This window comes from Lepidochelys kempii, chromosome 13, assembly GCF_965140265.1.
Source record: "Lepidochelys kempii isolate rLepKem1 chromosome 13, rLepKem1.hap2, whole genome shotgun sequence".
In the NCBI taxonomy this organism is placed as follows: Eukaryota; Metazoa; Chordata; order Testudines; family Cheloniidae; genus Lepidochelys; species Lepidochelys kempii.
In genome coordinates this window covers 35,006,781-35,032,085 of record NC_133268.1, presented here as the reverse complement: position 1 = coordinate 35,032,085, position 25,305 = coordinate 35,006,781, and the positions used below count along the sequence as shown (strand labels likewise).

The 25,305-nt window shown below is 43.6% G+C and overlaps 1 pseudogene; it reads left to right on the top strand.

The window, feature by feature from the left end:
* The first annotated feature begins 22,921 nt into the window (after window positions 1–22,921).
* Window positions 22,922–23,866, top strand: LOC140897235 (olfactory receptor 5V1-like; annotated as a pseudogene).
* The last annotated feature ends 1,439 nt before the right edge of the window (window positions 23,867–25,305 follow it).

Here is a 25,305-nt window from a genome sequence, read left to right as displayed (position 1 = left end):
TTCTCTCCCTGTTTTACACTGTTTTTCCTGCCATGTTGAACCCTTTCATCTACAGCCTAAGGAACAGGGAAATCCAAATAGCCCTGAGGAGACATATGTGGCACAAAATGGTTCCTTGCTAGCGCTGAGTGGCAAACAGATTTTCCAGCCTGTTCTGCCTCGGAGAATGTTACTTGTTGAATAATCACACTGCTGGGGTAGGAGAATTTGCAGAAATACCCATTAGTTATGGCTTCCTTAGTGACTGAGCTGAGACTCTTAGGGCTTGATTTCTGAGGTTGGCCTGGTAATCCCAGTGACCTCTGCTGTTATTATCAGTACTCAACCCTTCTGTTTTTCAAGTTGGGTAACTAGAATATGAGGAGCACCCAGTTAGTGGTCACCCAGGAAAATTCTGATGGAAGTGACTCAACAGACATTCTGAAATCTATAGCAGAACCAGGACTAGAAGCTAGTTTTCCTTGCCCTGACACCACCAGACAGACCCTTTTCTTCCGGTAGGCCTATGCACCATTGACTACACTCTTTCCAGCTTCTGAAATGAAAGAGGCAGTGGTTAGAGCTGCCTGGAAAACAGAATTTTCCTCCTGTGGCTGTTTGAACAAATTTGCATCCCAAGTCAACAGGGAACAGGGACAAAAAGTGTTCACAGGAGGGAACGTATCAAACATATTCCTCTTCAGGAAAACAAAGGGGAAATTTCCTACTGGCTCACTGAGCTGTCCAGGGAAGTGAGGAGCTGGTAGTCCAAGGAGTCAAATTGTTGGCTACCCAGGTAGTCAAGGAGGTGGATGTCCAGAGAGTTGGGGAGTGTCAGCCCACCAAGTGGGGTGCTGTGGAGCCGGTGAGGCTGAATTTCCAGCAAGTTTCCTGGGACCTGGACAGGTATTGTGCCTGGCAGCTTGCCTGCCAGTTGCTAGGCTGGCAGTCAAGAAAGAGAACTTGGCGTCATTGTGGATAGCTCAATGAAAACATCTGCTCAATGTGCAACAACAGTAAAAAAAAACAAAAAACTAACAGAATGTTAAGAACGATTAGGAAAGGGGTAGATAATAAGACAGTAAATATTATAGTGTCACTATACAAATACGTGATACCCCATCATCTTGAATACTATGTGCAATTCTGGTTTCCGCATTGTCACAATGTCTGGATTGGCTCACAAGTGTGAGTGCCTATCACAGGGCAGACTATCAGAAAACAGGTCAGAGGCCCCAAATTGGTGGTGTGATCTATAATTAAATTCCACCAAGCCATTAACAAATATGAACTCCTTGATCACTATACAAGTTTTACCATGGAGTCACAGATAGTCTCTTTAGATGCTCTAGTCTATCTTGCCACCCAGACAAACTGGACTTAGTGATAAATGGTCACTTAAACCAAAAAATCACAAAATATTCAGGTTGCTGCCAGTCCCAAGAGACCAGTCACTTACCCCAGATCAATTGGTTCTTTAGATATCACACCAAAGACAATGCTGGTAGACAACTCTATAGTAAACTAACTAAAGGTTTATTAGCTAAGAAAAAGGAATGAGAATTATTGAGAGGTTAAAGCAGGTAAAATATAGGCACAGGTGAATCACAGTTTGTAATTCCAAATGGTAGCAGAGATGTAGTAATCTGCAAATTTCCCAAAAGTTTCTCTGGGCTACTCAGAATAATCTCCATCTTCTCGTTCAGTTATTCTGCCCTTTTAGAATCCAAATAAGCCAGAGATTAAATATCTTTCCTTTAATTCATTCTTATAGATTCTTCTCACAGAAAAGAAGCTGACAGTGTGGGCTTTTCCTTTGATGACAGAGAGCGAGGAATGCATTTTGAGTCTTTGACCTCTGATCATTACATACAGTGATCACAAAGGAAATTAGCACTTTTCTATTAAAGTTCTTCATTTGCATTCCACAAGGCTTCTTTCTTGCTTGATAGGTTATTTAGTTACAGGGGTATACACAGTGTAAATGTTTGCTACTACATTATAACAGGATTCAGATAAGTGAAAACAATGCATGTTTTCATGAAGTTTAAACACCAAATACACTCAGATACATTTAACAATTACTTTGATCTATACTAATACACAAATGAATTGACCTGAGGCTTGGGCATGAGCTGGCACCTGGTCTGCCAGCATCACACCCATATAAAAAAAAGTTATATTAGAATTGGAAAAGGTACAGATATGGGAAACAAAAAATGATTAGGGTATGAAAGAGCTTCCATATGAGGAGAAATTAAAAAGACTGGGCCTTTTCAGCTTGGAAAAGGTGGGAATATGATAGAGGTCTATAAAATTGTGAATGGTGAGAAGAAAGTGAATCAGGAAGTGTTATTTACCCCTGCACATAACACAAAAATCAGGGATCATCCAATTAAATTAATAGGCAGCAGATTTACAACAAACAAAAGGAAGTACTTCTTCACACAACACGCAGTCAACCCATGGAACTTGTTGCCAGAGGATGTTGTGAAGGCCAAGACAATAATAGGGTTCAAAAAAGAATTATTTAAGTTCATGGAGGATAGGACAATCAATGGCTATTATCCAAGATGGTCAGTGATGCAACCCCATGCTCTGGATGTCCCTGTTCTGTTAAAGTCCCTCTTATCCATCTGGTACTGGCCACTGCTGGAAGACAGGATACTGGTCTAGATGGGCCACTGGTCTGACCCAGTTTGGCCGTTCTTATGTAGGCAGGGGCTACTGAGCGGGTACATTTCACAGTCAGGCATTAAATTTAATTGAAAAATACATATTATGATTTTTGGTAAGTGACATATATTCCTTCTCACTCCATTTGCAGCTTATTGCACAGTCAAAGTATATGGCAATTGGAGCTGACAAGAGGCTTTCAGTATGACTATAACGTTCTGCTAAGGACAACAGTGCAAGGGGATAAACTTTAACAACAGTTATTTTGGTCCCTGCTGGCTGATCAAAGAAGTGGCAATGAAGAATCTGTCCATAGGGTGTAAGGTGCTTGACCTTAAGGATGACACTGTTTCTATATGTCTGATCCCAGATCTGGAGTGACAGCTGGCAACATGAAGGAACCCTGATCAATTTCATTTGAAACATGTTAATTTTGTTGACTCTTGCTTAGGATAGATAGATAGATAGATAGATAGATAGATAGATAGATAGATAGATAGATAGATAGATAGATAGATAGATAGATAGATAGATAGATAGATAGATATAAAATCCTTGATTGTGTGCTCATTAAAACCATCCCTGTTAGCAACACAGCACCAAAAAGAAATCACTCCAATTAGCCATGCAGCAGCCATGACTCTGTAGAGATTTACAAGAGGACACACAGGTTGTTATCATTTCACATGCCTTAATCTGGACTCTGAGAAATTCTCAGTTGAGATCTGGGCACTGCCTGGAGATTTGTCAAACCTCTCATGGAATTAAGAGACAGTGGCAGAAGCAAAGTTACTAGTCATTTTAAGGGGTCCTGTGGAGGGCTGTTAGACTGGAAACGCTGTTGGAAAATGCAGGTTGCGGTGGCAGTCCCAGCAGGGTTGCTAAGCAAGGAAAGTCAGAGGCTTTGATTAAAGTTAAACAAAGGAAGGGGAGGGTTTGTTCCTATGTCAAGTAGCCCCCTGATATGTAAAGTGAAAGGGGTCAAGCCAGCTCCTGTGACAGGTGATCCCTTCCTTCATAAATTCCACCAGAGTCTCACCTAGTGAGGGGATGCAAGGGAAGGAGGGAGCACTGTGAAAACAACATGTAAACAAACTGGAGATTCCCACTGGGTTAGCCAAGGCAAAAGGGCCTAGGTGCAGTGAGTGAAAGATAATTGCAGGATTCTAGGCCTCAGTGACAGAGATCAGCAAACCTACCTGAACTGTGACAAGCTTTGCTGTTCTGCCCACCATGAACCCCAGTTCTGCCCTCAGTCCTAACCCACTGTCCCACTCCACCTAATGCTATTCATCTCTGGGCTCACATGCACACACACATGCACCTCAATCCTGACCCTATAGTCCCCTGGTTGTGGCAGCCCTGCGAAGCCCCCACCCCACAGCTCTGCCAGTTCCCCTCAATCCCGATCCACAGCCTCTTGTGGTCCCAGTCCTGGGCTCCTCGATGCCCCCAAAAGCTCTGCCAGTGCCCATTAATCCTGATTTGCAGCCCCTGCCTTCTATCCCATTTTTGGGCTAACACACAGAGCTCTGCTGCTGTATCTCAATCCCAACCCACAGACACTCTGCTGTCCCAGCCCTGCCCCCTATCACACACCCTCGAACTCTGCCAGTGCCTGGGAATAAATTGTTCATTCAGCTGCTTGACCACATTTTAGTTTGGTATGCAATATATTCAAGAGACCAACTCAGCAACACCAGTTAGGTTGATTGCTATAAATTAATAATAAAATACAGGACAAAGGTTCAATACAATACCAGTCTCCAGGAAGCCGTATCACACAGCACTGTTACATTCACCTTACGCAGAAGCTGTGCTGTCAAAGTTGTAATCCTAAAGCCATCTTTTTATACCCAACCTGTTTGCAAGTACAAGGTACTGTGTAAGTCATCTGAAATTACATTTAACCAATCAGCTTTCTACCTTGTTCTTCCGGCAGCATGGTGTATCCCATATCTCTTTGTTTTGACAACATGTATTTCAGGTACCAAAGGGTACAAAGGCACCTCTTAGGTTTGTACTAGGCCTAGACAATCCTCTTACTTTGGGACATTTCAGTCCCAGCTGTCAGAGCAACTCCCAGTCTGCTGCTCTGATAAAGCACTATCTGTCCTGATCTTGACAGCTTCTCTAATTGCACAAGCCAAAACTTACTTCAGTGAATGCAAGGGGTTATGGGATACTTAGCATAAGTGGGCAGGAGTGGGGGTGCTGCGGAGGCAGAGCAGGGGCAGAAAGAGGTGGGGTGGGGACTTGGGGGAAGGGTTGGAGTAGGTGTGGGGTCTGGGATGAAGCGGGGGTCGAGCACCCCTGGGAACAGAGGATCCCAACCCTGGGCTCCCACCCCCACAGCTCTGTCAGTGCCCATGAATTCTAAACTGCAGCCCTCTGCTGTTACATCTCTGTCTCACACACAACTCTGCCATACCCAGAGAGCCCTTGCTGGCCCATGCCTGGCATCCTCGGAACACGGGTATTTCTGCTTAATTCTGACATGCAGCACCGGGCAAGAACTGAGCTCTGGCAATTCATCAAAAACATCTCAAACTCCCCAGCCCCTTCACACACACGGATTCATTCCTTCCATAAGGGAAGGGCATACATGTGCACACACATGCAAAAACACACTCACACAATAAGCACAGCTCATTCTCTTCATAAGGGGCAAGCAGTGACAAACGTACACTGGCCCACACACTAAGTTTCATTCCTTCCTGAAGGGAGTACCAGGAACACACACACAGACACACACACACAAAGCAGGTCTCATTCTCTTCATGAGGTGGAAGCAGTTACATACACACCTTTAACCACACATGCACACAAAGTCTCATTTCCTCCTGAACGAGGTAGTAGGGACACACATATATACACGACAAACACACATACACACTGAACAGGGTTCTTTTTCTCCTCTAGAGAGCAAAAATCACACACAAACATGTACACAATCAATATGGCTAAATGTTAATGTATACATCTAAGAACACATATGGAGGCCATGCTTACATGTTGGGGGACTTTATCCTGGGAAATAGTGACTCTGAGAAAGATCTGGGCGTTCAGGTGGATAATCAGTGTGACTCTGTGGCCAAAAAAGTCCAATGTGGTCCTTGGATGCATAAATAGGACTCTCAAGTAGGAGTAGAGAGGTTATTTAATATCTTTTTATTCAATATCTTCATAAATGATCTGGAGGATGGTGTGGATTGCACTCTCAGCAAATTTGCGGATGATACTAAACTGGGAGGAGTGGTAGATACGCTGGAGGGGAGGGATAGGATACAGAAGGACCTAGACAAATTGGAGGATTGGGCCAAAAGGAATCTGATGAGGTTCAATAAGGATAAGTGCAGGGTCCTGCACTTAGGACGGAAGAACCCAATGCACAGCTACAGACTAGGGACCGAATGGCTAGGCAGCAGTTCTGCAGAAAAGGACCTAGGGGTGACAGTGGACGAGAAGCTGGATATGAGTCAGCAGTGTGCCCTTGTTGCCAAGAAGGCCAATGGCATTTTGGGATGTATAAGTAGGGGCATAGCGAGCAGATCGAGGGACGTGATCGTTCCCCTCTATTCGACATTGGTGAGGCCTCATCTGGAGTACTGTGTCCAGTTTTGGGCCCCACACTTCAAGAAGGATGTGGATAAATTGGAGAGAGTCCAGCGAAGGGCAACAAAAATGATTAGGGGACTGGAACACATGAGTTATGAGGAGAGGCTGAGGGAGCTGGGATTGTTTAGCCTGCAGAAGAGAAGAATGAGGGGGGATTTGATAGCTGCTTTCAACTACCTGAAAGGGGGTTCCAAAGAGGATGGCTCTAGACTGTTCTCAATGGTAGCAGATGACAGAACGAGGAGTAATGGTCTCAAGTTGCAGTGGGGGAGGTTTAGATTGGATATTAGGAAAAACTTTTTCACTAAGAGGGTGGTGAAACACTGGAATGCGTTACCTAGGGAGGTGGTAGAATCTCCTTCCTTCGAGGTTTTTAAGGTCAGGCTTGACAAAGCCCTGGCTGGGATGATTTAACTGGGAATTGGTCCTGCTTTGAGCAGGGGGTTGGACTAGATGACCTTCTGGGGTCCCTTCCAACCCTGATATTCTATGATTCTATGATTCTATGATTCTATTTTACCTCTGTATTTGGTGCTGATCACTGCTGGAATACTGTATCCAGTTCAAGAAGGATGTTGATTATTTGGAGAGGGTTCAAAGGAGAGTCATGAGAATGAATTAAAGGATTAGGAAACATGCCTTATAGGAGTTTAATCTATTTAACTTAAGAAAGAGAAATTTAAGGGGTGGCTTGATCACAGTCTATTGGTATTTACATGGGGAACAAAATTTAATAATGGGCTTTTCAGTCTAGCAGGGAAAGGTATAATATGATCCAATGGCTGGAGGTTGAAGCTAGATAAATTCAGACGGGAAATAAGGTATACGTTTTTAACTATGAGACTAATTAATCATTGGAACAATTTACCAAGGGTCATGTTGGATTCTCCATCACTGGCAATTTTTCAACCAAGATTAGATGTTTTTCTAAATGATCTGTTCTAGGAATTATTTGGGGGATGTCGTCTCACCTGTGCTATACACAGGGTTAGATTAGGTGATCACAACGGTTCCTTCAAGCCTTGGCATCTATGAAAACATGCATCAGGACCAGGTCTCCTTCCCTCCAGCAGTGGGTAACAGTGACACATATACACAAATATGGAGATGGAGCAGACCTCACTCTTTCTAGCAGACAGCCAAAGCTCACTCTCTTGCTCTCTTTTTTTCTCTCTCTCACAGGCACGAATTCCATCAGGGGTCACATCAGGGCAAGTCTTGCCTGACAAACCTAATTGCCTTCTATTATGAGATAACTGGCTCTGTATATATGGGAAAGCAGTGGTATAACTTGACTTTAGCAAAGCTTTTGATACGGTCTCCCACAGTATTCTTGCCAGCAAGTTAAAGCAGTATGGGCTGGATGAATGGACTGTAAGTTGGATAGAAAGCTGGCTAGATCATTGGGATCAACAGGTAGTTATCAACAGCTCAATGTCTAGTTGGTAGCTCGTAACAAGTGGAGTGCCCCAGGGCTTGGTCCTGGGACCGGTTTTGTTCAACATCTTTGTCATAAATATAAAGGGAAGGCAAACCATTTTTAAATCCCTCCTGGCCAGAGGAAAAACCCTTTCTCCTGTAAAGGGCTAAGAAGCTAAAGATAACCTCGCTGGCACCTGACCAAAATGACCAATGAGGAGACAAGACACTTTCAAAGCTGGGGGGAGGGGGGAGGGAACAAAGGGTTCTCTCTGTCTGTGTGTTGCTTTTGCCGGGACCAGAGCAGGAATGCAGGTCAGAAATCCTGTAAAGGGTTAATAAGCAATCTAGTTAGATATGCATTAGATTGTTTTGTTTAAATGGCTTATAAAATAAGTTGTGCTGAATGGAATGTATATTCCTGTTTTTGTGCCTTTTTGTAACTTAAGGTTTTGCTGAGAGGGATTCTCTATGTTTTGAATCTGATTACCCTGTAAGGTATTTACCATCCTTATTTTACAGAGGTGATTCTTTTACTTTTTCTTCAATTAAAATTCTTCTTTTAAGAACCTGATTGCTTTTTCCTTGTTCTTAAGATCCAAGGGTTTGGGTCTGTGTTCACCTATGCAAATTGGTGAGGATTTTTAATCAAGCCTTCCCCAGGAAAGGGGGTGTAGGGCTTGGGGGGAAAGACATTTCCAAGTGGGCTTTTTCCCGGTTATATTTGTTAGATGCTTGGTGGTGGCAGCAATGACGTCCAGGGACAAAAGGTAAAATAGTTGGTACCTTGGGGAAGTTTTATCCTAAGCTGGGAAAAATACCCAAAGTACTTAATATTCTGCTTTTATTGTTCTGATCCTTCATAGTGTAAATCTAAAGTATCTCCTTTTCTTTAACTGGAGCTAATCAAGATACACACAGTTTACACTTAACCTCTGTTTTAATATCAGAGATGGCCCTGTCTTCCTTCGTGAGCTTAGGGAAATCACTTAGGAAAAATGGTTGCAAACACAGTCACCTAAAGGCAGCCAGCAAAAATCCATATTAATCAGAGTAGCCTTCCCTTCAACACAGGGAGCATCTGCTTTGCTCAGTAACAGGTTTGGGACTTACGGCTGCCCAGAAATCCTGAAAATATCAGGTTTAAATAGAAACATTAAAACTTAGGTTTTCAAATTGCCAAGGCCTTTGGATGGGGATTTCTATTCCTTTCAATGGGAATTGGAGAGACAAGAACAGATACTACTGAGAATCAGAGAAGCAGAGATGTTCCTAGACAACCAGATTCCGGAAACACCAGTAGCCCAGGTTCAAGGAAGAATGGAGCTGGCCAGCAAAGAGTCAGAGATAGAGGATGGCATAGAGGAGACCTGGCAGTTCATAACCACCAAGTGCAAGATGTCACAGTGGCATTCTGTGGAGCTGGAGATAGATGAGGATGGACAGGCTGTGGCCACCAGAGAGAAGAGGACCAGGAGGAATACTGCACAACTACAAGTTTCCAATCAATACCAGGACCTCAATGTGGAAACTGTGGAAGAGATCTCTCAAGATCCAGCTGGCCCAAGGGAAGAGAGAGATTCATATTCACAGATTCATAGATTTCATGGCCAAGCAGAACTATCTAGTCTGACATCCTCCATAGCACAGGGCCATAGAATTTCCCCAAAATAATTCCTAGATGTACAGGACACACCTGTGGATGGCAGCTCAGCCCAATCCATAAGCAAATCAAATCTGCCTACAAAGAGTTCTCCAACAGCGTAAGAAAGACAGACAATCCTTATTGGGATTCAATACCCAGAAGAATTGAAAGAACATTTTGCAAGGCACATGTGGAAAACCGAGTATGGTGTACTGCCCTCCCAGAGCCAACATACAAGACATCAATGTAAGTTTGTATAGGTTGCTGAAGTCAACAGGCAAGGATCCATAAAAGAGCCAGTGACACTGCATCTCAAGATATCTCACAGATAGCAGGTGAGTTCAAGTAACTGGGAAGTGTGCTGAAGAAGAAAAATGTCTAAGCAATCATTTCTGAGATCCTTCTTGTCCCACGAGTGAAGGAAGACAGAAGGAAGAAGTTTCTAGAAGTGAATTGCTGTCTAGGTAAGTGGTATAGAGCAGCGGTTGTCAACCAGGGGTATGGGTACCCCTGGGGGTATGCAGGGGTTTTCCAGGGGGTACGTCAATTCATCTAGATATTTGCCTAGTTTTACAACAGGCTACAGAAAAAGCATGAGTGAAATCGGTACAAACTAAAATTTCATAAGGACAGTGACTTGTTTAGACTGCTCTATATATTATATTATTATGTACAGTAATGTAATGTGTGTATACATACTGTATTAGACATGCATTTTATGTCATTTACTGATGTGTGCAAGCATGTTAATGAGGTTGAATTTGCCATGGTGTGTATGCTGTAAAAATGATAGATTTTTAAAATAAAGAAGTGGCGTGTGATGCTGTATTATTGAATATGACCATTTACATCACTGAAATTGCCACTGTTATACAATTGCAACAAATCTTGTACACAGTATATCATGTAAGGTGTCAATGCAAAAGTTATATTTTTCTAAATAAGATGATCCTGTTTAAATCCATGTGTCATAAATATAACGGGAAGGGTAACCACCTTTCTGTATATAGTGCTGTAAAATCCCTCCTGGCCAGAGGCAAAATACTTTCTCCTGTAAAGGGTTAAGAAGCTAAGATAACCCCATTGGCATCTGACCCAAAATGACCAATGAGGGGACAAGAAACTTTCAAATCTGGAGTGGGGGGAACAAAGGCTTCTGTCTGTCTGTGTAATGCTTTTGCCGGGAACAGATCAGGAATGCAGACTCACAACTCCTGTTAAGTTAGTAAGTAACCTAGCTAGAAATGCATTAGATTTCCTTTTGTTTAATGGCTGGTAAAATAAGCTGTGCTGCATGGAATGTATATTCCAGTTTTTGTATCTTTTTGTAACTTGCCTAAAGGGATTCTCTGTGTTTTGAATCTAATTACCCTGTAAGGTATTTACCATCCTGATTTTACAGAGGTGATTCTTTTAACTTCATTAAACTTCATTTAACTTTCATTAAAATTCTTCTTTTAAGAACCTGATTGATTTTTCATTGTTCTTAAGATCCAAGGGTCTGTGTTCACCTGTACAAATTGATGAGGATTCTTATCAAGCCCTCCCCAGGAAAGGGTGTGTAGGGCTTGCGGGGATATTTTGGGGGGAAGATGTCTCCAAGGGGGCTCTTTCCCAGTTCTTTGTTTAAACGCTTGGTGGTGGCAGCATACGGTTCCAGGACAAGACAAAGTTTGTACCTTGGGGAAGTTTTTAACCTAAGCTGGTAAGAATAAGCTAAGGGGGTCTTCCATGCAGGTCCCCACATCTGTACCCTAAAGTTCAGAGTGGGGAAGGAACCTTGACACCATGTATCATCCCTATATCTGAAGTTATGAAGTTTGGCTTCACGTCTGTATCTCAAATGTGTTTGTTCCTGGGGTAACCCCCACAAGTTAGTTTACATCCAGTTTCACCAGCTCATTGTGAATGGACTATTCAAGCTTTATGGCCCATTAAGGACATTTCCCTCTAACAATGGACAATTGAAGAAATTCATGCTGCGCAGGGAGCCTGTCTACAGAGCCTTTCCTGTGGACTCTTAGCAAGTATATGGGTAATGGCTGCCCCTGTGAGTCATCAAAGCATGTAAGGACATGTGATATGCTCATGTCACCCTGGATTCCATCTTAGGACAGTAACTTTCCACCAGCTGAGACTGTGAACTTTGTTTGAAATGGAAAATCTCCATGCACATGGCAAAGGGTATAAAAGACTCCTGGAATGACTCCATTTTGCCTCTTTCCTGCTCTGAGTCTCTGGACTGTGAATTTACAATTCAAAGGAGTATCTTGGACTATGGACTGAGGACCTTCCAATCTTTTGGAAATTACCAGAGACTTTACAAGTCACGAGTCTATAACATCACTGCTATAAACCTGATATAAGAATATTGCCATTATTGTATGTATATGATATATTAACACCATTAACTCTGTTCTACTTTTCTTTTCTTAATAAACCTTTAGATTTTAGTTACTAATGGATTGGCAGCAGCATGATTATTGGGTAAGATCTGAGTTCTATATTGAGCTGGCTATGTGGCTGATCTCTTGAGATCAGAAGAAACCTTTGTTTGATTAAATTGGTTTTCAGTCACCACTCATCATAAAGTCTAGTGTCTGGATGGTGAAAAAGGGGCTGGAATGCCTAAGGAGACTGCATTTTTGACTTCTTGTTAACCAATGTGGTGAGATAGAAGTTTACTTATGTTACTGGTTTGGTATATCTAATGATAGAATAACCACCAATTTGTGGTCTGTCTACCCTATTTCTCAGCAGTTTGTCCTGAATCTGGTATTCTCAGCTGTGACCCACTGAGGCATGGTGACACCCAGATGTTCTTTATTCTTTGGTGCCAAAGTTTTCATTCTTGCAGAGGTGGCTTATGACCGCTACACTGCCATATGTGACCCTATGCATTATATGAAGAAATAATTCTGCAGACAGTTGTGTTTGGTGAATTTGAGGCCCCCTGCTGGAGCCTTGCAGTCCTACTACACCCTGCCCCAGAAGAGGAGCAGTGAAGGTGGGTCTTCCAGGACTGCCTAGAAAGACTGCAGGGAAGCAACCAATCAAAGCTCAGCAGGCTCAGATAAAAGGAGCTGCAGGACCTGAGTGAGTCAGTCCCTGGCAGGGACCAGATGAGCGAGAAAGGTGTTCCTGGCTGGTGCCTGGAGCTCAAGGGTGTGCCAGAAGATGGGTGCTGGTGACATTGGCAGTTTATGAGGAAGAACTTCAGCCCTGAGGTAAGGGGTAAGAGGAAGGGGATATATGGGAAGTGGCCCAGGGAATAGCAGCAACATAGTTACAGGAAGCAGCACATGTCATTGATCCTCTCTTTGGCTCAAATTCATAGATTCCAATGTCAGAAGGTACCATTCTCATTATCTAGTCCAATGTTCTGTGTAACACAGGCCATAGAACTTCTTCAGAATAATTGATAGATCAGATCTTTTAGATAAACATCCAATCTTGATTTAAAAATTGTCAGTGAGCAAAAATCCACCACCACCCTTGCTAAATTGTTCCAGTGTTTAACTACTCTCACTGTTAAAAAATTATGTGTTTATTTCCAGTCTGAATTTGTCTAGCTTCAACTTCCAGCCATTGGATCTGTTAGACTTTTCTCTGCTAGACTGAAGAGCTCATTGCCATGCTGTCTGGAGTAGTTCACAACCATGAGTGCAACCAGGGCAGACATCCCAAACTGGTGGTGTGTTCCAGAATTACATTTTACCAATCCAGTAACAAATTGAACTCCCATATCACTCTAAGCATCTTGTCACGGAGTCACAGACAGTCCCCTTGGGCACTCCAGTATATCTTCCTAACCAGGCAAGCTGGACTTAGTGATAAATGATCACTTACACCAAAAATCAGAAAATAATCAGGTTGCTCCCAGTCCCAAGAGACCAGTCACTTACCCCAGATCAATTTGTATGTTAGATCTCGCACCAAAGACAACACTAGCAGCCGATCCTATAGTAAACTAAGGATTTATTAGCTAGGAAAAAGAAATGAGTTATTTACAGGTTAAAGGAGGCAGCATATAGGCACAGGTGAGTAACAGTCTGTGGTTCCAAAAGGTGATAGAGATGTAGTAAACTGTCCACTGAATGTTTTTTAGAGCTAGGCTGACCCTGGGGGTCTCTGCTTGTTGTTCCTTAACTCTAGCCATTGTAAGAGTCCAAACAGCAAAAAGAACCATTTCTTTTTGTGAGCATCTTTATATGCCCTTCCTCCAGAATTCAAACTGATAAGAAGAGATCTCCTTCACATAACATCTTCATGGGTGGATGGGGCAATCAACAAATCTTTGTCCTACAATGGCTCACATAGTCTGATTGTCCCTCTTGATGAGTGGGGGAACCACTCAGCCTGGCTAGCTTCACAATTAAAAAGCAAAACTTATATATTCCCTTATTGCACCAGATGAAAACATTACAAGAAAGACTAATACAGGCAGCAACTGACAAGCATTTTATAGAGTCTAAACATATCTTTACAAGTCTAACACCTATCTTGAACTTTTAGCATGCAGGTGAGCTGGTCTGGTTCGCAGCTATGAATTTGTCAATGTTCAGCTACAGATTTGGCAAGAAATGGCACCTGGGTTTCCTGGTGACACAATTACATTTTTCTTCACCATGTAGGTACTTATAGACAGTAATCATGTCACCCCTTAATATTCTGTTTGTTAAGATAAATAGATTGAGTTCCTTGAGTTTTTCATTATAGGGCATGTTTTCTAATACTTTACAAAAAGAAAAGGAGTACTTGTGGCACCTTAGAGACTAACCAATTTATTTGAGCATGAGCTTTTGTGAGCTACAGCTCACTTCATCGGATGCATACCGTGGAAACTGCAGCAGACTTTATATACACACAGAGAATATGAAACAATACCTCCTCCCACCCCACTGTCCTGCTGGTAATAGCTTATCTAAAGTGATCATCAAGTTGGGCCATTTCCAGCACAAATCCAGGTTTTCTCGCCCTCCACCCCCCCCACACACAAATTCACTCTTCTGCTGGTGATAGCCCATCCAAAGTGACAACTCTCCACACAATGTGCATGACAATCAAGTTGGGCCATTTCCTGCACAAATCCAGGTTCTCTCACCCCCCCACCCCCCTCCCAAAAACCACACACACAAACTCACTATCCCGCTGGCAATAGCTCATCCAAAGTGACCACTCTCCCCACAATGCGCATGATAATCAAGGTGGGCCACCCCCAGCACAAATCCTGGCCTTCTCACCCCCCCCACCTCCATACACACACAAACTCACTTTCCTGCTGGCAATAGCTCATCCAAACTGACCACTCTCAAAAGTGGTCTCAAGAGTGGTCAGTTTGGATGAGCTATTGCCAGCAGGAAAGTGAGTTTGTGTGTGTATGGAGGTGGGGGGGGTGAGAAGGCCTGGATTTGTGCTGGGGGTGGCCCACCTTGATTATCATGCGCATTGTGGGGAGAGTGGTCACTTTGGATGAGCTATTGCCAGCGGGATAGTGAGTTTGTGTGTGTGGTTTTTGGGAGGGGGCTGGGGGGGTGAGAGAACCTGGATTTGTGCAGGAAATGGCCCAACTTGATTGTCATGCACATTGTGTGGAGAGTTGTCACTTTGGATGGGCTATCACCAGCAGGAGAGTGAATTTGTGTGCGGGGGTGGAGGGCGAGAAAACCTGGATTTGTGCTGGAAATGGCCCAACTTGATGCTTATCTAAAGTGATCTATTACCAGCAGGACAGTGGGGTGGGAGGAGGTATTGTTTCATATTCTCTGTGTGTATATAAAGTCTGCTGCAGTTTCCACGATATGCATCCGATTGAAGTGAGCTGTAGCTCACGAAAGCTCATGCTCAAATAAATTGGTTAGTCTCTAAGGTGCCACAAGTACTCCTTTTCTTTTTGCGAATACAGACTAACACGGCTGTTACTCTGAAATCTAATACTTTAGTTATTCTTGTAGCTCTTCTCTCACCCCTCTAAAATTTATCAACATCCTTCTCAAATAGTGGGCACCAAAACTGGACAGTGTTCCCAAAAGTATCAAATATAGAATTAAAATAACCTCTTACTCCTACTCAAAATTCACTTGTTTATGCATCCTGGGATTGCATTAGCTCTTCCAGCCAGAGCATCACACTGGCAGCTCATGTTCAGCTGATTATCCATCATGAGGCCCAAATCTCCATCTGTAAATGGGAAATAATAGCACTGTCTTACCTCACAACCAGTGTCCACTACCCAGAGCAGATTCCCTGTGATAATGCATAATTTTTAATAGAAACATGGGCCAAAGACTCAGCTGGTGTAATCCAGTGTAGGGCCATTGACTTCACTGTAGTGGCAGTGATTTACATTATCTAAGGATCTAGTTCAGTATCTAGAAATGAATCAATAAATTAAAGCAGATTGAGCTTTCTGGGTCTGTCATATTACCCATTGCAAAATACTCATTCATTATTCACCCAGAACACTGTTAGCTTTCTACACAAGAGATACTTGTCCCAGAGGAAACCAGAAAGTATTCAGACTCCCAGAAGTAATTAACTCTTGCTCTTAGAGCCAGAAAAATAAAGGATTTTATTTTCCAAAATGAGAGGGGCAGAGAGGGAAATATATAAATTAGATCAACACCCACGTATGCCCCCCCTCAACTGGCAGGAACTGACTTTTCAGGGTAAAATGTAGCTGACATTCTTACATATTGTACTGGTGAGACAGAGTGAGAAAGAGAGAGAAGGAGACAGAGGGAGGGAGATATTAACTAGATAGATGCGTTTAGGGATAGAGAGAGAGATTCATCTCTCAGAGCTACACTGTGATAACATTCAATTCAACTAGTACTTTCCTCCCACAATAGTTCCATTAACTTCAGTATCATAAACTGACTAAAGCGCTGTTCAGTATATGGTCTCACAATCAGTCTATTTATCTATGTTGGGGAGTGTGCACTAAAATTCTGAATGTCCGTGATCTCTTTATGGAAGATTGGTGAGCTCCCTCTTATTTTACTCCTCTTTAGTCTGTTGTGGGCATATAGAAAATATATCTGTGAATATTGAATCTTATCTTGAAAAATGCTGAGAATCTATATGGGTCTGCAGATCCTCAGCCTGAGAAGTCAGGAACCAATCAGGACTGCAAAGCCAATCCGTATGTGTTAAATTAATGTTTGATAAATGCAAAGTTATGCACATCAGAAAATGCAATCCCAACTGTACATATAAAATGATGGGGTCTAAATTAGCTGACACCACTCAAGAAGGAGATCTTGGAATCATTGTGGATAGTTCTCTGAAAACATCCACTCAATGTACAGAGGTGGCAAAATGTTAACAGAATGTTGGGAATCATTAGGAAAGGGATAGATAATACGACAGAAAATATATTGCTTCTATATAAATGCATAGTATGCCCACATCTTGAATACTGCATGAAGACCTGGTTGCCCCATCTCAAAAACAATATATTAGAGTTGGAAAAGGTACAGAAAAGGATAACAAAATGATTAGGGGTATGGAACAGCTTCCACATGAGGAGAGATTAATAAGACTGGGATTTTTCAACTTGGAAAAGAGATGACTAATGGGAAATATGAGAGAGGTCTATAAAATCATGACTGGTGTGGAGAAAGTAAATAAGGAAGTGTTGTTTACTACTTCTCATAACACAAGAACTAGGGGTCACCCAATGAAATTAACAGGTAGCAGGTTTAAAACAAAAGGAAATATTTCTTCACACAACAAAAAGAAAAACTGTTGAACTCTTTGCCAGAGGATGTTGTGTAGGCCAACACTATATCAGGGTTCAAAAAAGAACTAGATAAATTCATGGAGGATAGGTCCATGAATGGCGATTCGTGAGTGTAGTGAAGCGAGGACTCACTACTGCAGCGCCTCCTGCTGGTTGTCTGGGAATTAGCTCTTTCCAGCAAATGGAGCACCCACTAGGCCTGTGTCTCAATTGCTGCTGCCCTCCCGGACCCCGGTGCCTCTTTCCCTCAGGGTTCTGCCCCCAGCAGTACCCCCTTACTCTGGGTTTCCCCTCCCAGCGGAACCCTCAACCCTCTAAACCCCACCTTGCCTCAGTGGCTGCTGCCAGTCATCACCTTGCCCCCGTTCACTGGCGCAGACTGCAGTCTGTAATGGCCACTCATCATTGGCAAGGGGGTTTTGGACCAGCTGGCTCTGCCTAACCCCAGGCTGCACCTTTGCAACCCCAGTACCTGTGTTAGGCCCTGCACAAGGCCTGCAGTCTGGGGAGTTGCCAGGCTGAAGCTCCCCAGCTCTTCTTAACCGATTCCCCAGCACTGCTCCAGTAGTCCCTTTTTGGGCCTTTAACAAGGCCCACAGCCTAGGGGTTTACGAGGCTGGAGTTCCCCAGCTCCTCTTGCCTTCCCCCAGCCCTACCCAGCTCTACTTTAGGTACCTTGGTCTCCCAGGCAGCCAGGTCCTTTTTCTCTACAGCTAGACAGAGCCTCCTTCAAGCTCCTGGCCCACAGCCCTCTTATAAGAATCATAGTATCATAGAATATCGTGGTTCAAAGGGACCTCAGGAGGTCATCTAGTCCAACCCCCTGCTCAAAGCAAGACCAATCCCCAATTAAATCATCCCAGCCAGGGCTTTGTCAAGCGTGACCTTAAAAACTCCTAAGGAAGGAGATTCCACCACCTCCCTAGGTAATGCATTCCTGTGTTTCACCACCCTCCTAGTGAAAGTTTTTTCCTAATATCCAACCTAAACCTCCCCCACTGCAACTTGAGACCATTACTCCTTGTCCTGTCATCTGCTACCACTGAGAACATTCAAGAGCCATCCTTTTTGGAACCCCCTTTCAGGTAGTTGAAAGCAGCTATCAAATCCCCCCTCATTCTTCTCTTCCGTAGACTAAACATCCCCAGTTCCCTCAGCCTCACCTCATAAGTCATGTGTTCCAGTCCCCTAAACATTTTTGTTGCCCTCCGCTGGACTCTTTCCAATTTTTCCACATCCTTCTTGTAGTGTGGGGCCCAAAACTGGACACAGTACTCCAGATGAGGCCTCACCAATGTCGAATAGAGGGGAACGATTATGTCCCTTGATCTGCTGGCAATGCCCCTACTTATACATCCCAAAATGTCATTGGCCTTCTTGGCAATAAGGGCACTCTGTTGACTCATATCCAGCTTCTCATCCACTGTAACCCCTAGGTCCTTTTCTGCAGAACTGCTGCCTAGCCATTCGGTCCCTAGTCTGTAGCGGTGCATTGGATTCTTCCGTCCTAAGTGCAGGACTCTGCACTTGTCCTTGTTGAACCTCATCAGATTTCTTTTGGCCCAATCCTCCAATTTGTCTAGGTCCCTCTGTATCCTATCCCTACCCTCCAGCATATCTACCTCTTCTCCCAGTTTAGTGTCATCTGCAAACTTGCTGAGGGTGCAATCCACACCATCCTCCAGATCATTTATGAAGATATTGAACAAAACTGGCCCCAGGACCGACCCTTGGAGCACTCCACTTGATACCAGCTGCCAACTAGACATGGAGCCATTGATCACTACCCGCTGAGCCTGACAATCTAGCCAGCTTTCTATCCACCTTATAGTCCATTCGTCCAGCCCATACTTTAACTTGCTGGCAAGAACACTGTGGGAGACAGTGTCAAAAGCTTTGCTAAAGTCAAGGAACAACACGTCCACTGCTTTCCCTTCATCCACAGAACCAGTTATCTCGTCATAGAAGGCAATTAGATTAGTTAGGGCCAGCTGGGCCCTGAATGAGCTGGCCACAGCTGTGGCTGCTTCCCCACTCAGCTTTGCCCAGACACATCCCTCTCCAGGACTCCTTGTAACCCCTGTTCTGAGGGAGTGGGGCACCTGCCCCACTACAGGGTGGATGGGCAGGAATGTAACACTAGTAGAGTGACCCTAGACTCTGTTTGGCAGAAGCTGGGAATGGGCAACAGGGGATGGATCACATGATAATTACCGGTTCTGTTTATTCCCTCTGAAGCACCTGGCATTGGCCACTGTCAGAAAACAGGATACTGGGTTAGATGGACCATTGGTCTTACCCAGTATGGTCGTTCTTATGTTCTTATGATGTAATACACACAAAAAATGGCCACCTAGTATAACAAAAACCATCAGAGCCAGACAAGGCAGCAGCCTGCAGATTCTTGGACAGATATCCTTGGATTTATTGGCAAAGGGCTTCTGATTCTGAGACAGACCTCTTCCTACTAGGGAAAGTTTGTCTTGTCCTGTAATTGCCTTCTTTATGTATCAGAGTTTCATGTCTGTAAAACTGGGTAATAACCTTTTCTTTCTCTGGTTATTTGGGCAGGAAATGACAAGCTTTCTTGAAAAGGAATGCAGAAAAATTAAAGGCCAAAGATTAGAAACCATAAAATATAAGCAAATTTTCTTTTATAATGAAGAGATTATCTCAGAGGGGTAGTACAGCAAAGAAAGACAGAACAAACTTATATAGAACGCTTTGGATCAGGTCCTAAATTAGATGCTTTCACTGTCCTTCTATTTGCTTCAGAAAATGTAGCCAAAACACACACCCTTGGCTGATTATTATCACATTGTAGGCAAGTTATCTTTCTACTTACCAATTCACTCATGCTTTATAGTACTAGTCCCCACAGTTAGGACACAGTGATTGTGTCACAGAAGTTTGATAACAAGTCGAGAGAAATCATCAAGACAGGATTTACTTTTTTGGTGAGCAGACATTTATGCACACCAAGTATTTCAGTAAATATATTGGGCAGATTCCTCCGCTGGTGTAAATTGGTGCAGTTCCATTGACCTGAGAATCTGAATCATTGTGTCTGTCCTGCCTTCAAGCTTCTACCACAGAATTTATTCCTGTGCATACTCAGAACAAAATGGGTGGAAAATGATAACATTCAGATTTGATTGTGCTTTGTATAGAATCATAGACCCATAGGCTTAAAAGGGACCACAAGGGTCATCTAGGCTAATCCCTGGCAAGATGCAGGATTTGGTGTGTCTAAACCATCCAAGACAGGTGGCTATGCAGCCTCCTTTTGAAAACCTCCAGTGAAGGAGCTTCCACAACCTCCTTAGCCAGCCTGTTCTATTGTTCTTACAGTTAGGAAGTTTTTCCTGATATTTAATCTACATCTGCTATGCTGTAGTTTGAGCCCATTGCCTCTTGTCCTGCCCTCTGTGGAAAAAGAGAACAGCCTTTCAAGTATTTGAAGATCGCTATCTTGCCCACCTTAATCTTGTCTTTTCTAAACTAAACATACCCAGTTCCTTTAGCCTTTGCTCACATGGCTTGCATTCTATCCCTTTGATCATTTTCACTCGCCTCTGGATCCAGTTTATGTAGCTGTGAGTCACTACACAAGGTACAAGACAGTATAGAATCCGGAAGTAATTAGATCTTGTCTAGCACTCTCTGTTAGCAGATCCAAAAGCGCTTTACAAGAAGCCTGCTTTGTCTGAGCACACAGGGTCAAATCTTATTTCTGTCAATGGGAATTTTTATCATGGAAGTGAATGGCACAAGGATTTAGAACTTGCTCCTAAAATGTTTCTAATCTAGGGCAACTCAAAAAGCATGTTGGAAACAGCCAGTTTCCAAATTGCCACCATCAACACAAGTAATAATACTCAGGGCTGGTCAAAAATGGACAGCTGTTTTTTCAAGGAAATTTTGTAAAAAAAACAAAAAAACAAACAAAAAAAAAACTAATCTGTTGAGGGTTTGCCTGTTTTCTTTGTTTTCTGTTTGTTTGTTTGTTTGTTTTTTTTTGTTGCCTAAATGCAGGTTTCAATGCCTAGCTGTGGGCACCCAAGTTTAAAAGTTAGTCAATCATTTATAAGAAATGACTACTATTTGTGCAGTGTCATCAGTATGGCTTTAGGGACTATTCAAAAGGCAAATGCTCTATCCTGAAGAGTTTACAGTCCAAGTTAGGACATGATGAGAAATGGTATTCTCTGCTGTGAATGGAAGGGAAGACAATGACTGTAATAGGATGAATGCATGGTTGCTTTTGTTAGTAAGTGTGCTGAGGATTTTCATATGTGTGTGCTGAGGATTTTCATAATCAATTTTCTAAACAGAGCGCTTTGAGAGGCATTCATACCTGGTCACAGAACAACGGGTTTTGGCCCTGGTGCTGCAATCAGATCTGTATGAATGGACTCCTGTATCTGTGAGGAACCCCATTTACCTCATTGGGACTCCGCATGGGTGTAGGGGTCTATCCATGCAGATCCTGTTCAGTGAAATGGGCTGTGAAGTGCTGTTCTATTCTGCAATTTGCTTATGTAACAATGACACTTACTCTTCAACTAATCCTGTCCTTCAGCTCACTTCATCTCCAATCTCTTAGCATCTGCTGAGGTTACCGACCAAAAATGAGACCGAGAGACAGTGATGCTAAGGGAGTTCGAGATAAATTCTTCTCCCTCTTGTAAAAAGAAAAGGAGTACTTGTGGCACCTTAGAGACTAACCAATTTATCTGAGCATAAGCTTTCGTGAGCTACAGCTCACTTCATCGGATGTGAGCTGTAGCTCACGAAAGCTTATGCTCAAATAAATTGGTTAGTCTCTAAGGTGCCACAAGTACTCCTTTTCTTTTTGCGAATACAGACTAACATGGCTGCTACTCTGAAATCTCCCTCTTGTGTGTCATCAATCAAAATCTACTAATTTGCATTGAGATTGATTTTAGAAGTCAATAGGGTTACACAGGTTTGATTGTGGGTAGAGAATGGGGTCATATAGGTGTCAGAATTTGGTCTGATGAACCTGTATTGCTGATGGGGAAGGTGTTGAGTGCCTTAGGTTTTAGATACTTTAATAACGTGTGATTTTCAGACCAGGGTGCTGAAGTTTCTCAAGTTAACAATCCAAAAATTGAAAAAATCAAAATCACCACCTACTTTACAAATCTTGGCCTAGAACATTATGCTAGAAGGAGAGAACGCTTCCTGATTTTGGAAAAAAAAATCTTTGACTTGCAAACCTGTCACATATGGGACTCAATTCACCATTGCCCACTCCACTTTTCTGATGGGATAATTCTACTTAAATCATTGTAGTCATTCTGGGGTAAAGCTAGAGTAACACAAGAGTTATGAGATCTATTTATACCAATCACTGACAGACAATTGAAACAAATATTCACTATGCCACTTTTACAAATTTATCTGGACGAACACAGCACTGACTGGAAAGTATTTTTCAATTTTGCTTCTTAATACTTTAATATTTTTCAACCTGTACCCTAACGCAGTGCACAGGATGGATGAGATAGGATATGTTTAGAAGAAAGGGTTATGCAGGAGGTTATACATGAGAAATGTTTGAGACAAGATGGACGAGGTGTTGATCTCTGTGTAATTAAAGAAAATACCTGTGTAAAACTACATGGAATAGGACCCATTTAATTTTTATCCAACTTAGAGTGCTGAATTAGAAATGTGAATTTGTGCATCTAAGTCCAGTTGGCTTTCAAAATATCACCTGGGTATTTTCTCTCTCTCTCTCTTTCTCTCTCGGCATTTCCATAAACCTGTTATTGGTTAATTTATTTTCTTTTTCTCTTCTTACAGGTCACTAAATGTGAATGGAAAACCAAACCAGTGTGACTGAGTTCATTCTTGTGGGACTTTCGAATGACCCACAACTCTAAATTTTCCTCTTCCTGGTGTTTTTAATTATTTACCTAATCACCCTGGTGGGGAACATGATGATCATGCTGGTGATAAGGGTAGATCCTCTCCTCAACACTCCATTGTACTTCTTCCTGTCTCATTTGGCCTTTGTTGATATTTGTTATTCCTCAGCCATTGTCCCTGAGATGTTGGTAAATTTCCAGACAAAGCACACAACCATTTCTGTCAGTGGCTAAATTGCCCAGATGTTCATCATCTTCTTCTCATCTGGTACTGAAGTTTTCATACTCTCAGTGATGGCTTATGACCGATATGCTGCCATAAGTCACCCATTGCATTATGCGGGGACCATGAACAAATGAGTCAGCAGCCAATTGGTGCATGGTTCATGGACAGTGGGGCTCTTATATTCACTGGTAAATACTGTCCCAGTGTCAAAGTTGCACTTCTGTGGGCCCAGTAAAATCAGACATTTCAGGTGTGAGCTTCCTCCGCAACGACAACTATCTTGCACTGTGACCTTCACCAATAAAACAGTTCTTCTTTCTTCTGCAGTGATATTTGGTTTCAGCTCCTTCCTCCTTACTCTGGTCTCCTATATTTACATCATCTCCACTATCTTCCAGATGCATTCCATAGAGGGACAACGTAAAGCCTTCTCTACCTGCAGCTCCCAACTCATTGTGGTGGGTTTATTGTTTCTGACAGCTCTTTCCCAGTACATGAAACCCAGCTCAGTCTCTTCCCTGGTTCTAGATGAACTCTTCTCCATTCAGTACAGCATTTTGACCCCCATGTTAAACCCAATCATCTACAGTTTGAAAAATAAAGATATGAAAACAGCTATGGCAAGAATATTAGGGAAAATTCAAGTATCTCATGTAATGTAACCAGTGATGAGCTGCCAAAATCTTAACAACCAGTTCCCTCCTCACCCCACGATGGGGTCGTTGCCCACCCCCGCTCCCCGGGACTCCTGCCCCATCCACCCCCCCTGTCCCCTGACTGCCCCCAGAACTAGGCAGGAGGGTCTCGTGGGCCACCGTAGTGGGTGCCCACCCCACCCCTAAGAGCCACAGGGGCCTGCTGGGGGGCAAAGTGGGGAGTCCCGGCAGAGCTTACCTGGGGCAGCTCCCAGGAAGCATCCGGCAGGTCCCTCTGGCTCCTAGGGGTGAGGGAGCATAGCTAGGGGTGGTGTGGGGGGAGCAGGGGGAGCGGCCACTCCCCCCACTGATCACATCAAAAGTGGCACCTTAGGCACCGACTCCGTGGGTGCTCCAGCCCTGGAGCACCCCTGGGGAAAATTTGGTGGGTGCAAAGCACCCACTGGCAGCTCCCTGCCCCACCCCGTGCCCGGACCCAGCTCACCTCCGCTCCGCCTCCACCCCTGAATGCACCGCCCCGCTCTGCTTCACCACGCCCCCTCCCTCGGCTTCCCACGAATCAGCTATTTGGTGGGAAGCCGGGGACGGCTGAGAAGCAGGCAGCAGCTTCCCGCTCAGGCCGAGGTTGGCGGAGGTGAGTGGTGCCGCCCCCCAGTTACCTGCTGCAGCATGGGTGGCCTTCCTCGCCCCCCCCGCCCCAGCTCACCTCTGCCTCCCTGGGCCTGAGTGCAAAGCCGCCACCTGCTTCTCAGCCTGCCCCGGCTTCCCGAGCCAACAGCTGATTTGCAGGAAACCTGGGGTGGGGGCGGAGAAGCAGAGTGAGGTGGCGTGTTCAGGGGAGGAGGTGGAGCGGAGGTGAGCTGCAGCTGGGGGTGGGGCAGGGAGCTGGCGGTGGTGCTCCAGGGCTGGAGCACCCATGGAGTCGGCACCTAAGGTGCCACTTTTGGCCGGTTAAATTTAGAAGACTTTTTAAAACTGGTTGTCCCTTGCGGAACAACCAGTTCTAAAAGGGCTTCTAAATTTAACAACCGGTTCTAGCGAACCAGTGCGAACTGGCTCCAGCTCACCTCTGAATGTAACCATATCAAGATTTTATCATTTTAAATAAAATTATAATATATATCAAAAGTTGCAAGGACTGGACTATCTATTCTGTTCATGCAACTGGTTGACACGGGTACACAACTGGCAATCGATTTAGTCTAAATAAAAGCACTAGTGTAAACAGCTTCTAAGGCCAAAATTTCTGTGACGTAAATAGATATAGCTCAGTTGTCTTTCAAGGAACTATCTCAGTTTACACCAGCTGAGGATCTGGCTCATGAAATTGATATCCATACTTGATTTATTTCTACTTAAATCAATATAAGCTTTGGGGTTTGAGTGGTGTTGAACTGGAAAATCATCACGTGAAAAGACCCAATGCTTGGGACTTGGACTGGCTT